Here is a 10,031-nt window from a genome sequence, read left to right as displayed (position 1 = left end):
CCTATAAAAAGGGAAGAGAACAGAGGCAACAAATTAAATAAAAGATGAATATTTCATGAAAATTGACAGCTAAGAAGAGTTCATCCATTTGGCACTCAGTGGAAATGGCCCAGCACCATTTTTACCAGCACAGAGGGCTCCAGCAGGACAGCCAGAGGAGGGAATGCCACTGCCCCCACCATCCTCTCCCAAAATACAGGGATGATGGATTCATTGCTGCTGAGCTGTGCATCCCCCTGACACCCCTGCAGCCCAGCCCTGCTGCCTGGGTACGTATTAAAATGAGTTATGTAGGTCACTGTGTGAAAACAAACAGTGCTGTGGATGCATGCAAATAGCACAGCAGAACTCCCAGAAAATTTATATCGCAGCCAGAGCACTAAGGAGGGAGCGTGGAAAATGTCAGCCACGTTTTAATGCCACCCCAAAGGGCTCTGGGGGGTCTGGCAGCCCTCCTTAGTGCCTGGGGGAGCCCTGGGATCCTCCCATCCACCACAGGATGAGATTCTGGGATGGTTCCTCTGGCACAGGAATTGGAAGGGATCTGCTTCACCTGGGATCAGGGATGAGATGCATGAAAAAAAATCACCTTTTTTCTGTGATTTGCTGTAGAAGCAGAGGTGTGGGTCACAGTCACAGCCCAGGGGAACTTGCACAGCTGGAAATCACAGAATCATGGAATGGTTTGGAACCATGGTTTGTTTGGGTTGGGAGGAATCTTAAAGGTCATCCAGTTCCACCCCTGCCAAGCAGTGCAGAAATTCATAGAATCCTTGAATAGTTTTGGGGGGAGGAAACCTTAAGCCTGTCTTTTTTCAAGTCCTGCCATGGGCAGGGACACCTTCCACTATCCCAGGGTGCTCCCAGCCCCATCCAGCCTGGCCTTGGACACTTCCAGGGATTCAGAGGCAGCCAAAGCCTCTCTGGGCACCCTGTGCCATGGCCTGCCCACCCTCCCAGGGAAGAATTCCCAGCATGATGTCCAATATTCCTGGAGAGGATGAGCATTTTCCCAGTGAGGCTCTGGATGTGGGGCAGGAATGCTGGTGAGGTTTCCCATTCCCTGTGGTTGGGAGAAGAGAGAAAAGGCTGAAATTATCCCAGGATGCAGCACAGGGATGCTCCAGAGTCTGTTCCACAGGGCAAGAGCTGCTGGCTGAAGGGGGATTTGCACCCAGGGCCTTTGGAAATCCCTGGATGAGGCAGGCTGAGGAATGACAGGAGTGCCAAATCCTGGAGCCTGATACTATTTGGGAAGCTGCAGCCACCAGGAGTTCCTGTGGGAAAGAACATTTCTCATCATTTCAGCTGTGGAAGCAAGGCTTGAAAATGCACGCTCTGGAGCCAGGAGACAAGGAAAATCAGATAAAATGTACTTCTGTACAGGATTTTGAGGTGAGACTCATGACTTTTTAATGGACTGCACTGGTTTCACTCCCGTTGTGTCGCTGCTGGCTGGTGCAGATCCAGCTTCTTGCTGTCCAGCCAAGCCAAGGATCCTTCCCTGCTGCCACAGGCTGCTCTCCCAGCCAGACTCCCACATTTCAGCCACAGGGAAGGGTACAGGATTCATCTGGGCAGGCAAAACCCTTCCTAGCTCAGCCAAGAGAACATTTGAACTCCTGAGGTCAGCAGGACTTACACCCATCTCAGATGTTCCATTCCCTTCCTGAGTCCCCATCAGGAGACAGACCAGGCACTGATTGATTTGGGGGAGCTCTCCTTGGGTCAGAAAGGACTTCACAGGCACTGCACTGGAAGAGGACTGAGGGACATGAGCAGCCTGGAGGATCATCCAGCTCCAAAACCAAGGCAGGAGCGACAGCAGGTGAGGATGTGAGCTTGTGGGAGCAGCAGTCCAAGTCACCCCCACGCCCCCTCCTTCAAAAACAACTTCAAAAACATTTGGTTCATGAAACCAGAGGGTTTGGGTGCTGGGGGCACGCAGACTTCACCTTCCTACGTGCACAAAATGTTGGGTATCTCCCACCCACTGCACACACCCAGCTTTGCTGGCTGCTGTGGCACAGCAGCTTTGCAGGAGAGTCTCGTCTTTGTTCACCTAGGAGAAAGTAATTGGTCAAATTTAATTCAAAGAGGGATCAATTAGAACAGGTTGTGATAGACAGTCAGGTCAGCAGCAGCTCCTATAAATCGCGGGTAGAATTTCCTCCTTCACCATCTACCAGTTTGATGTAGGAAATGGCTCATTTGCAAGCTAAAGGTTTAATTAGGAGAAAAAAGAAGGTCAGCAGAGATCAGATGTGAATTGCAAAGTGCTAAAGAAGTTTACTGCAGCAATGTATTTATTGAGAGTCGTGCTATAGATCTGCTCCCTCTCTGTCCAGAATGCTAATGGCACCCCTTTGAATTCTTCCTCTCCACAGAAAATTCATCAATAATATCTGGGATGTTTTAAAGCTGTTTGCCACATGGGCTTTTTTAATGATAATCAAGACTCCCTTACCCATCTAGTTAATTGTGGATCCTTCTTTCCAGGTCAGGTTTCTAGAATGTGACACCCTTTGGGTTGCTGTTTCCTCTCCCATCCATGGCAATGTGAGCCTGGCAGAGGGTATTTATTGCTCCCCATCACCAAGGACATAGTGACAATGTAAAACGGGCCAGAAATAACAATATGATGAAAATTCATGGTGTTTCTTCCTCACCTCACTGTACTCTGTGTGGTTTTTATGGATGTGTAAACTGCAGGAATAAAAGAGTTCTGCACAAGCTCTCTTGAAAGCAATGGCAGTGGCAGTAATGTGATTACACGAGGTTTTGGCTCAGTGGGGACAGTGCTGAGCTGGCCCAAGGCAGCAGAGCCTAAAGTTAAGCCATGCCATTGATCTCAGCTCCTGGTGCAGGGGAGGGGGGTCCAGGGAGGCTCTGCATTGGTTTGGGCTCTGCAGGCTGGGGGAGGAGCAGGCTGTTCCTCTGTGTGCTGCTGTTTGGGACACGGGGATGAGCAGGTCACTGTCAGGCTCTGCTGCTGCTCCTGCAGAGGGATGAGGGGCACCATCTCTTCATCAGCAGCAGCAGCTTTCAGCTGGGACAGAATAGATTTAGATTGGATATTGGAAGGGAATTCTTCCCTGGGAGGGTGGGCAGGCCCTGGCACAGGGTGCCCAGAGAAGCTGGGGCTGCCCCTGGATCCCTGGAAGTGCCCAAGGCCAGTTTGGACAGGGACAGTGGATATTCCTGGACAGTGGAAGGTGTCCCTGCCCATGGAAGGGGTGGGACTGGGTGGGCTTTATGGTCCCTTTCAACCCAAATCATTCTAGGATTCCATGGTCTCTGGGAGATCCATGAGTGCTCCCTCCTGCTGTTCCTGCTCCTTGTGTCTCTGGGGGATCCCACAGGAGAGGACTGGCATTGGCGCTCTGGGTGCAGCAGTGCTGTGCCTGCCCTTGGCTGGGGCCTCATCAACAGGCACAGATGCATCTTCCAGCCTGATCTGCTCTGCAGCTGAGGCTGGGAAGGACTCAAAGTCCAGAATCTCCAGGGGTCCAGGCATCCCAAACTGTCATGGTGAACACTGTGATTTGGGGCCCCATTGGATGTCACACATGATTAATGGCTCTGCACAGGGTACAGCAGGACAAACCCTGCAGAGTTCCAGGGACAGCCACCAAGGTGGAGAGAAATCAAAATGGCAGCTGGGCCTGGCTGGAAAGACAAGAGCAATTTTTCCAGTCACTTCCATTTGTTCCAGTATCACTCAGTCCCCCACCCAGTTTGATGCAATTCCTCTCTGTGAGAAAGGACAGCTACAGCAGCTCCAAGTGCACACTGATGTAATTAAACAGGCAACGTTAATTCCCAGCACCTGAGACTCCAGTGCTGCGTGCAGGGATGAGAACACTGACTTCAATCATTTCGGCAGGGCCAGCAGCAGGAACAACAGGCGCAGGACAGAGGAGGCTCCTCGCTCTTCTGGAGGAGCAGAAACTCACCACAATTATCAGTCAACGCTTCCAGCTGCCTGCTAAAGGCTAAAGCAAACACATCCCAGCTCTGAGGTGGGAGGCAGCAGAGCTGTGGTTATTTCAAAGTTTAACTGCTGCCTCCCTCTCCAGACGCAGAAACGAGGACGATCCCGACGTATCCCGCTTCCACCGACAGCGACAGCGTGTGATGCTCCTCCTGCAGCAGCTCAAGTGGCTTCTAGGATGCTTCAGACTCAGGTGTGAGGTGTAGAAAGCATTAAGTTAACCATTTCCTACCTTCAGCAGGGAAAAGCTGGGTTAGCTCGGACCAGCCACGTTCCCATTCAAATATCAGCTCCTATGAGCCTCCTGAGAGGAGCCGGAGATTCCCTGGGCTCAGCTGAGTGTGTGGGGGAAATCCAGGTGCTCCAACACCCAGATCATGTTTGACATCAGGCAGAGGAGGTGACAGACCTCACAGTGTCCCAGAATCACTGGCTCACATCTCTGTCTGTCCTGGTTTAAAAGTAAGGCCTCCAAAATGGGATCCAGCCAAGGGAGCCGTGTGGGGCTTTATCCCGCGGCCTCCTCTGCAACAGGAACAGCACAGCTCCCAGTGTGGGCCATGGATATGGCTGGATTTATGGAGTATTCATTATTTTAATAGCACTCATTGACTTAGGGTCAAAAATCTTTTTCCAGTATTTTTTTTTTATTTAAGGAAAGAGCCCGTATGTCACAATCTCATGCCTCATCTAATTGGGTAAGTGTTTCCTTTGTCCTTGAAACCGAAAAGTAGACGGCGTATCCAGGAGCTACAGAATGAAAAAGCATCTGCCTTTGGTATTTGGCAGGCCTCAATTAAAAACCTGCTGCCTGGGCTATCACTTTTTCTTTAATTCTGACCAAAGTGCTTCTGCTGGGATTCAAGCGGACGGTTCTGAAGGTTGAGCTAAGGGAACACAAAAAAAAACCCCAAATATTTTGGAATAATAATTAATGTTTTACATACAAGAGGAAAGAGTCACAGATCCAGAAGCCCAGAGCCATGCTGGAAGCACAGGAAGGACTCAGATCCCCTCCGAGTGTTTCCATAAGCTCCTGCTGGAGCTGAGCTCAGGTCCATGCTCGAGCCCGCTCCTGGCTCCACAAATCCAGAGCTCAATATGCACGAAACCCCTCCATCTTTAAAAAATAATTGAAAAGGTGCACTCTGAAGTTCACTGGATCGATCCCACTGAATTTATTTAGAAGACACTTCATTGTGTCAAAGATTTAATGGCGAGGTTACGATGCCCAGCCTTCAGAATGTCAATGCGCTGCAGCAGCGGGAGCGACGCAGGGAATGCTAAAACCCTCGGCAGAGCACGCCCCAGCAGAACTGCCACGTTGGTGAAATATGAAAATTATTGCACAGAGCTTAGATAAGATGCAGGCTGCTGGGGGAAAAGCAGCACAGGGGCTGGAATTCTGCGTGTGTCTTATGAGTAGTGGGATGAAATTTTGCAGCCTCCCTGCGGAGTCCTGGGCCGGCCCCTTCCATCCCTGGGAGCCCTCGCTCCCAGGCTGCCCCTTTGGAAATGTGTGTGTCTGGACATGAGCAGTATTTCCCGGCACACTTGATTAAATACCTCCCCTGGTTATTTATTGCACATTAAACAACATCTCTCCTGCACGTACCTTGCTTGGACAAAAGCTCTTTGCTCTCAAGTGCAGAGCTCAGCATGTCGAAGGCCAGAGCTCTGCAAACCTCCGGCAGCACCCATCAGCATTCCCTGCTTATTAAACACCATTTCTGGGACCTGAGAGTTACCCTGCTTTCCTACAGCTTACATTTCTTGGTGCCTGTGATACAGCTTTAATGCAGAACATACCCAAAGGGGTTTTTTTCTCTCTCTCTTTCTCTCTGTCCTTGGGGAATCTCCCTGTTGGGTGCTGCAGGAACAATCCCAACCCACCGAAGGACTCCCAGGCTGTAAAGTTTCAAGCGAAGCGGGAGGGCGGGGGAAGGAATGACAAGTCCTTTTTACTGAAATTCTCTCCCCAAATGGATTTGGCAGAGCCGGGCTCTGCTGATCTTAAAGCAAGGTTTATCATTCGTGCAGGCTGCTGCCTGAAGGGGGAAAAGATCTTTGAAGTTGCTGAATGATGGAAGGGTCTCCCCCCTCCTCTCCCTCGCACACATTTTTTAAGGGTGGTGACTGGGAGATGCTCAACTGCCCTGAGTCAGGAAATTACATGACAAATTAAACAATTATGTGTTTTAGTGCTGAGCTTCTATTTAAACATTTAGCATCAAACAAGCTTTTTAGCATGAATTCCACAGGCATTTATACTTTCCCCACCACCTGTAATTCCACACTGGGTTGTTTTCCCTGCATCTCAAGAGCTCCCCTGGTCCAGTATCTACACCTTGGAGATATTTCTTTATCATTTAACTTTATTACAGAAGGCACTACTGCCTGGACACTGTTGGAGTGACAAGGACTATTTCCTTAATTACTGTACATTGATAATAGCATTTACTCTGGCAGCTCCAGTGCTATTCAATCAAGCAAGATTCAATACAAAAAAGCTGATTTGCCAAAAAAGAGATTAGCATAAGTGCCTACAGTCACATTCTATTTTTGAAGGTAAAGCTACTGTGTCTGTGAGCTTTCTTGTGGGAACTTTATAAAGAGAGATTAATCTAGTTTATCTCCTTCAAAACATATTTGGGGAAATTGCAGAGAGTCACTGTTTAGGCTCTTTTGGCAATAATTTTCTATAAACATGTGAAATAAAGACCTGCACAGAAAGTGCTAATCAGCAGCAGGAAGGTGTAATTTTTTCACTTACGTGGACGTAGACATTTGTGGTGAAAAACTCCGTGTTCCCCAGTTTGCTGTTGCTGTTCTTTGTCATTTAATCAAGTGGTGACTGTAGCTGTTGCACTTTAAAATTAAATGCTATTATTTATGGTAGAACTTGTGCTGGTTAAAAGTGCAAAGCTCAGCACTGTGTACGTTTGTAAGCAGAAGGTTAAGCAGGACATTTTAAATGGTAAAGCAAAGGGCTTAATCAAGGCTGAAGAGCAAAATGCAGTGGGATAACAGATACAGTAAATAGGCATTAATCACCATACAGGCTTAATCCAGGTATTAGGCAGTCTTGGGGCTAATTCGAAGACTCACTTACATAAGACCTCGTTTTACCAAGCCCTAAGTAAGTGAATAACTTTATTCTTAAGAGAAAACTTAGCAGTGCTAAAGGCCCTTGCCCTATCAGGCCTGAGTTATATATTTGTAAAATGATCATCACACAATTATTTTGCCTGAAGGGGCTTTTCTGAGTTAGGAGGCACGTGGAGGGGGGTGGTTCAAGGAAGGAAAATCTTGAATCACCAGAGCATAAGGAGCCACTTTTCCATGTGTTTTTTTTCCCCCCCTTGACACTGTCTATTACTGTGACATTAAAATCCGAGCTAAGCACTTCTTGCCAAAGATGGACCAGATAAAATCACGAAGCCAGTATCATCTCATGGGAGACAGCACACTGTCTTAGTGCCAAATTTAGTGACTACAAATCCAGGCTTAGAACATAGTCCTTCCCTAGCCATAATCCAGCACTTGCACCCTGGATTTGTGTTTAACTACTGATGACCTAAACTTTGGGGCTTAAGAAGATAATTGCACATCCATAGGTGTGGAGCTCACTGAACAGAAGTTCTTTTATTGGACGCTCAGAGAGATTAAAGTTCTTCCATAAACTCTAACTTTACATCAGAAATTCCAGGTCTGTGTACAGACAGACACCTCTCATGTACTGACACAGCAGCACAGAAGCCCCAGGGTGGATTTTGGCATCCTGGTCAAGCTTGCTTTAGAATCCTGGAACCATGGAATGGTTTGGGTCGGAAGGAACCTCAAAGCTCATCTCTTTCCACCCCCTTCCATGGGCAGGGACACCTTCCACTAGACCAGGTTGCTCAGAGCCCCTTCCAGCCTGGCTTTGAACACTTCCAGCCCTGAGGAGCAGCAGACTCAGGGCTAGCACCACACAGCCTACCCTGAGGGAATGGGGAGGGGATGGAAGTGGGGAATGCAGTAGATGTCCACGGTTTATCTGCTCAAGGAACAGCAAGATGAAAAAAAAAATCCACAAACCTTTAATTGTGAATGTAGGAGAGGGACAGTGATGTAACTGTTCCCAGGGAACACTATTCTTATTTTGTAGAGGGAGGTGAGCCAAGATACTTAAGCTCTAGAGAACCTTTAACACAGGAAGCTATTTATCATAACAAGCTTGGTTGATACTGCTCCCATACTGAACCAATTAGATTAGCCTATTTCGTCATACTTCATAACTTGGGATGATAGGTTTCCAAGCATGGTACAGTGCAGTAATTGAATTTTGATCAAACACACATGGCCCATAACCCAGTATGTGAAACTTTCAGAACAGTTCACAGCTTTTAAATATCCAGTCAACATGTTGCCAAAAGTACAGGATGTACTTGATGCAAGTGGGAGAGGAGGGGGGAGCACGAGTCCACGCCGTAACTTGGTACAGCTGTAAAACAAACATTTTTTTGTTCCGATTCTGTTCCTACTTTAGCAAAGGAGCTGGGAGGAAGACAGTGAATGTCAAGTAAGTCGTTTTTCTCCCCAGCCCCCACGCCCCTCAGGCACACATTCCCCTTTTAACATTCTTAGATTACCACAACCTTTTAAATTCACTCTACTGTACTTCCATACTGTGTTAGACACACCAGCAATTATGGTGGTTAGCATGACACATCCATTGCCTACACTTAGTTAACAAAATAACTTTAAACTCTCATGCATCAGCCTCTTAATAGGGCTGTAATCAATGGGGCCCTGGAATGAAAGCCCCCAAAATTACCCCCCACCTCTGCATTCCCCAGGCCCCTGCCCTTTGCCAGCACAATCCACGTGGTGGGCAGTCTTGTCCAGCTCAAGGTGAACACTCAGTTTTTCAGTTCTCAGCATTCTCTTACGTCTTCCTGCCATATTTTCCCCATGGTAAATTCAAGGAACTTTGAAGAAGACCCTGTAAAGGAAACAGAATGCATTAATAAATACATTCCTCTGGCTTTACTGACATGGGGGCAAAGCAGCCATTGCAGAGCAGGTTTATGGCATGGGAAATGCTGTGCCAGGGTTTCTTTGGAGCAAGTGGTGGCTATCCATGTCAAAGCTGCTCCCTGGACTAAAAGGGAGTCTGGAATTCTCCAGCAGTGAAGCAGGACATCACCAACATCTGCTTATGGAACTGACAACTTCTTCCTCAGTTTTAGAATCATTGAATCCCAGACTGGTTTGGGTTGGAAAAGTCTTAAAGCCCACCCATTGCCACCTCTGCCATGGGCAGGGACACATTCCACAATCCCAAGGACACTTCCAGGGATCCAGGAGCAGCCACAGCTTCCCTGTGCCAGGGCCTGCCCACCCTCTCAGGGAAGAATTTCTTGTGTATCTCTAACCTAAATTTCCCCTCTTTCACTTTGACCCCATAGCTCCTTGTCCTATCACAAGTTTTGAATGCTTTGACCCAAAGGCAGCCCCAGATACCTCAATGCCCCAAGGGGGGGAACCTCCAGGGCACCCAATATTCATCGAGGTGGTGGCAAATGACATAAAAGCTGGGAGTTCCTGCTCCATCCCCCAGAGAGGGCAGGCTCTGGAGGTTCACCCCTGCACTGCCTGCCTCGGAGGCGTCTCACACACCTGCTCTGAGCACAGCTGTGCACAGCAGCAGCCACAGGTTCCAAGGGGAGAAACGGTGCTTCTCCCAGGGAACAAATTGCACAGCTCATTTCGTCCTGCTGTTGGTTGGGGACAGGTATTTCCTGACTGCAGCCACCCCCTGGCAGGACAGGGAGCAGAGGATGTGCTGGATCTCGTCTCCCTCCCCGCCCCACTGCCCACTAAGTTATGATACTGCAGAGAAAAAAAAAAGGTGGAAAAAAAAAAAAAAGAAAAAGAATTTGGTGCTCAACTTAATCAGACTTGGACCAAGTCTCAGCTCAAACCAAGGTTAAATAGGCCTGTTCTAAGGTAGGATTTATATAGCAATTACAGTAATGGAAACGGAGCTTTA

The sequence above is a fragment of the Serinus canaria genome, chromosome 8, assembly GCF_022539315.1.
Source record: "Serinus canaria isolate serCan28SL12 chromosome 8, serCan2020, whole genome shotgun sequence".
Lineage (NCBI taxonomy): Eukaryota > Metazoa > Chordata > Aves > Passeriformes > Fringillidae > Serinus > Serinus canaria.
This window is presented reverse-complemented; position numbering follows the sequence as displayed.